Here is a 6,168-nt window from a genome sequence, read left to right on the forward strand (position 1 = left end):
AACATAAATAACATATATGATAGATTGATAATCAACTTGACATAGTATTCAATATTCATCGGATCCCAACAAACACAACATGTAGGATTACAAATAGATGATCTTGATCATGATAGGCAGCTCACAAGATCTAACATGATAGCACAATGAGGAGAAGACAACCATCTAGCTACTGCTATGGACCCATAGTCCAGGGGTGGACTACTCACACATCGATCCGGAGGCGATCATGGCGATTAAGAGACCTCCGGGAGATGATTCCCCTCTCCGGCAGGGTGCCGAAGGCGATCTCCTGAATCCCCCGAGATGGGATTGGCGGCGGCGGCGTCTCTGGAAGGTTTTCCGTATCGTGACTCTCGATGCGGGGGTTTCGCGATGGAGGCTTTAAGTAGGCGGAAGGGCGGAGTCGGGAGAGTCACGGGGGCCCCACACGCTAGGGCCGCGCGGGCCCCCTCTAGGCCGCGCCGCCCTAGTGTGGCGGCGCCCCGTGGCCCCACCTCGTCTCCCCTCCGGTCTTCTGGAAGCTTCGTGCAAAAATAGGACCCCGGGCGTTGATTTCGTCCAATTCCGAGAATATTTCCTTACTAGGATTTCTGAAACCAAAAACAGCAGAAAACAACAATCGGCTCTTCGGCATCTCGTCAATAGGTTAGTGCCGGAAAATGCATAATAATGACATATAATGTGTATAAAACATGTGAGTATCATCATAAAAGTAGCACGGAACATAAGAAATTATAGATACGTTTGGGACGTATCAAGCATCCCCAAGCTTAGTTCCTACTCGCCCTCGAGTAGGTAAACGATAACAAAGATAATTTCTGAAGTGACATGCTATCATAATCTTGATCATACTATTGTAAAGCATATGAGATGAATGCAGCGATTCGAATCAATGATGAAGATAATGAGTAAACAAATGAATGATATAGCAAAGACTTTTCATGAATAATACTTTCAAGACTAGCATCAATAAGACTTGCATAAGAGTTACTCATAAAGCAATAAATTCAAAGTAAAGGCATTGAAGCAACACAAAGGAGATATAAGTTTCAGCGGTTGCTTTCAACTTCAACATATTTATCTCATGGATAATTGTCAACACAAAGAAATATAACAGGTGCAATAAGTAAACATGTAAGAATCAATGCACACAGTTAATGCAAGTGTTTGCTTCTAAGATAGAAAGAATAGGCAAACTGACTCAACAATAAAGTAAAAGATAGGCCCTTCGCAGAGGGAAGCATTGATTACTATATTTGTGCTAGAGCTTTTCATTTTGAAAACAAGAAACAATTTTGTCAACGGTAGTAATAAAGCATATGAGTTATGTATAAGACATCCTATAAGTTGCAAGCCTCATGCATAGTATACTAATAGTGCTTGCACCTTGTCCTAATTAGCTTGGATTAACACTGATTATCATTGCATAGCATATGTTTCAACCAAGTGTCACAAAGGGGTACCTCTATGCCGCATGTACAAAGGTCTAAGGAGAAAGCTCGCATTGGATTTCTCGCTTTTGATTATTCTCAACTTAGACATCCATACCGGGACAACATAGACAACAGATAATGCACTCCTCTTTAATGCATAAGCATTCAACAACAGTTAATATTCATAAGAGATTGAGGATTGATTGTCCAAACTAAAACTTCCACCATGAATCATGGCTTTAGTTAGCGGCCCAATGTTCTTCTCTAACAGTATGCATACTCAAACCATTTGATTGTGAGAACCGCCCTTACTTCAGACAAGACGAACATGCATAGCAACTCACATGATATTCAACAAAGGTAAAAGAGTTGATGGCGTCCCCAGAAACATGGTTACCGCTCAACAAGCAACTTATTAAGAAATAAGACACATAAGTACATATTCTTCACCACGATAGTTTTTAAGCTATTTGTCCCATGAGCTATGTATTGCAAAGACAAAGAATAGAAATTTTAAAGGTAGCACTCAAGTAATTTACTTTGGAATGGCTGAGAAATACCATGTGGTAGGTAGGTATGGTGGACACAAATGGCATAGTATTTGGCTCAAGGATTTGGATGCACGAGAAGAATTCCTCTCAATACAAGGCTAGGCTAGCAAGGTTGTTTGAAGCAAACTCAAGTATAAAAGGTGCAGCAAAGCTCACATATGAACATATTGTAACTATTATAAGACTTTACATTGTCTCCTTGTTGTTCAAACACCTCAACCAGAAAATATCTAGACTCTAGAGATCAATCATGCAAACCAAATTTTAACAAGCTCTATGTAGTTATTCATTAATGGGTACAAGGTACATGATGCAAGAGCTTAAACAAGATCTTATATGAGCACAACAATTGCCAAGTATCACATTATTCAAGACATTAAACCATTTACCACATGCGGCATTTTCCGTTTCCAACCATATAACAATGAATGAAATAGTCCAACTTTCGCAATGAACATTAAAGATGAAGCTAAGAACATATGTGTTCATACGAAACAACGGAGCGTGTCTCTCTCCCAAACAAATAATGCTAGGATCCGATTTATTCAAACAAAAACAAAAATAAAAATAAATAGACGCTCCAAGTAAATCACATAAGATGTGACGGAATAAAAATATAGTTTCACTAGAGGAACCTGATAAGTTGTCGATGAAGAAGGGATGCCTTGGGCATCACCAAGCTTAGACGCTTGAGTCTTCTTAAAATATGCAGGGATGAACCACGGGGGCATCCCCAAGCTTTGCCTTTTCACTCTTCTTGATCATATTGTATCATCCTCCTCTCTTGACCCTTGAAAACTTCCTCCACACCAAACTCGAAACAAACTCATTAGAGGGTCAGTGCATAATTCATATATTCAGAGGTGACATAATCATTCTTAACACTTCTGGACATTGCTCAAAGCTACTGAAGATTAATGGAACAAAGAAATCCATCTAACATAGCAAAACAGGCAATGCGAAATAAAAGGCAGAATCTATCAAAACAGAACAGTTCGTAAAGACGAATTTTAACGTGGCACCAGACTTGCTCAGATGAAAATGCCCAAATTGAATGAAAGTTGCGTACATATCTGAGGATCACGCACGTAAATTGGAAGATTTTTTTGATTTTTCTACAGGGACTACTGCTCAAATTCGTGACAGCAAGAAATCTGTTCCTGCGCAATAATCCAAATCTAGTATTGGCTTTACTATCAAAGACTTTACTTGGCACAACAATGCAATAAAATAAAGATAAGGAGATGTTGCTACAGTAGTAAACAACTTCCAAGACTCAAATATAAAACAAAGTACTGTAGTAAAATAAACACATGGGTTATCTCTCAAGAAGTGCTTTCTTTATAGCCATTAAGATGGGCTCAGCAATTTTAATGATGCACTCGCAAGAAATAGTAGTTGAAGCAAAAGAGAGCATCAAAAAGCAAATTCAAAACAAATTTAAGCCTAACCCACTTCCTATGAAAAGGAATCTTGTAAATAAACAAATTCATGAAGCATAATGCAACAAGAATAGAAAGATAAAACAAGTGCAGCTTCAAGATTTTCAGCAAAAAGAGAGGTGTTTTAGTAACATGAAAATTTCTACAACCATATTTTCCTCTCTCATAATAATATCCAGTAGCATCATGACCAAACTCAACAATATAACTATCAAATGAAACATTCTTATCATGAGTCTCATGCATAAAATTATTACTACTCCCAACATAAGCATAGTCATTCTTATTAATTGTAGTGGGAGCAAATTCAAAAAAGTAGCTATCATTATTATTCTCATCATCAAATATAGGATGCATATTGTAATCATAATTAAACTTATCCTCCATAGTAGGCGGCACCAAAAGACCACTATCATTATAATCATCATAAATAGGAGGCAAAGTATCATCAAAGTAAATTTTCTCCTCCATGCTTGGGGGACTAAAAATATCATGCTCATCAAAACCAGCTTCCCCAAGCTTAAAATCTTCCATAGCATTAGCAATAATAGTGTTCAAAGAGTTCATGCTAATAACATTGCTACAACTATTTTGCAAACAAAGTTCCATGGGTTTTTTAATTTTCTCTTCAAACACCTCATGTCCTAACTCAAGATAAATAGTATAAAGATCTCTAATATTTTTGTTATTTTCCATTAAGCCTAACTAGTGAAATCACACAACTTAGTGTTCTCAGGAGTATTCATTTTAACAGTAATAAAAATAAGTAAACTAAATAAAGTAAATGCAAGTAACTAATTTTTTTGTGTTTTGATATCATGCAGCAAACAAAGCAGTAAATAAAATAAAGCAAGACAAAAACAAAGTAAAGAGATTGGATGTGGGAGACTCCCCTTGCAGCGTGTCTTGATCTCCCCGGCAACGGCGCCAGAAAAAGAGCTTGATGCGTGCAGTCGACACGTCCGTTGGGAACCCCAAGAGGAAGGTGTGATGCGTACGGTAGCAAGTTTTCCCTCGGAAAGAAACCAAGGTTTATCGAACCAGTAGGAGCCAAGAAGCACGTTGAAGGTTGATGGCGGAGGAGTGTAGTGCGGCGCAACACCGGGGATTCCGGCGCCAACGTGGAACCCGCATAACACAATCACAGTACTTTGCCCCAACGTAACAGTGAGGTTGTCAATCTCACCGGCTTGCTGTAAACAAAGGATTAGATGTATAGTGTGGATGATGATGGTTGTTTGCGAAGAACAATAAAGAACAATTGCATCAAATTGTATTTCAAATGTAAAGAATAGGACCGGGGTCCACAGTTCACTAGTGGTGTCTCTCCCATAAGATAAGCAGATGTTGGGTGAACAAATTACAGTTGGGAAATTGACAAATAAAGAAGGCATAACAATGCACATACATATATCATGATGAGTACTATGAGATTTAATCAGGGCATTACGACAAAGTACCACTACAAGAAAAGTTGCCATGGCCGACGAAGTTGAAGTCGCGCCGTGGTTGCTGGTGTACCATGGCCGACGATTTTTGGTCCCTCCGTGGTGCATGTCAAAACTTTTTTTTCTCGTTTTTGAGGCCACCTAGCCCGACGAAAGCGGCCAAAACGTCGCGTATGGTGGCCCGGGACGTGGTGCATCGCGAATTCTCGGGTTCGCCGGCCGAGTCAACGCAAATCCGCACCGCCCAGGGATGTAGGGCCCAGATGGCAGCCTCTCTAGCATTGTTTTTTTTCTCGATCGCGCCATCTCGTTCAACGTTCTCCGATCGAGCCGTTTACGATGCAGGATCATGGGTCCCGCATGTCATCCTCTATGAACCAAAATTCTTTCTATTCTTGGATTTTTTTTGACCCCCGATTTACGGCTACTTCCTTTTTCTTTTGATCCCTTGCCGCCTTGGAAACGTTGAGACCGCTCGTTGCTAAATGGGACCCGCATGTCATCCTCTATGTGCAATCAACTTTCTTTTCTTGGAGTTTTTTTTGGCACCTCAAATTTGGTCACTTGCCTTTTTCTTTCGATCCCCTGCCGCCTCTCAAACGGTGATAACGCTGCTGCTAACTGGGACCCGCATGTCATCCTCTATGTACTATAAAACTTTCTTTTCTTGAATTATTTTTGGCACCTCATATTTGGTCACTTACCTTTTTCTTTCGATCCCCTGCCGCCTCTCAAACGGTGATACCGCTCGTTGCTAAATGGGACCCGCATGTCATCCTCTATGTACTATAAAACTTTATTTTCTTGGAGTTTTTTTTGGCACCTCAAATTTGGTCACTTGCCTTTTTTCTTTCGATCCCCTGCCGCCTCTCAAACGGTGATACCGCTGCTGCTAAATGGGACCCGCATGTCATCCTCTATGTGCAATCAACTTTCTTTTCTTGGAGTTTTTTTGGCACCTCAAATTTGGTCACTTGCCTTTTTCTTTCGATCCCCTGCCGCCTCTCAAACGGTGATACCGCTGCTGCTAACTGGGACCCGCATGTCATCCTCTATGTACTATAAAACTTTCTTTTCTTGAATTATTTTTGGCACCTCATATTTGGTCACTTACCTTTTTCTTTCGATCCCTGCCGCCTCTCAAACGGTGATACCGCTCGCTGCTAAATGGGACCCGCATGTCATCCTCTATGTACTATAAAACTTTCTTTTTCTTGAATTATTTTTGGCTCACGATATTTTTTCACTTGCCTTTTTCTTTCGATCTCATGCCACGTTTGAAACGTTGAGA

This window comes from Lolium rigidum, chromosome 6 (genome assembly GCF_022539505.1).
Source record: "Lolium rigidum isolate FL_2022 chromosome 6, APGP_CSIRO_Lrig_0.1, whole genome shotgun sequence".
Taxonomy (NCBI): Eukaryota; Viridiplantae; Streptophyta; class Magnoliopsida; order Poales; family Poaceae; genus Lolium; species Lolium rigidum.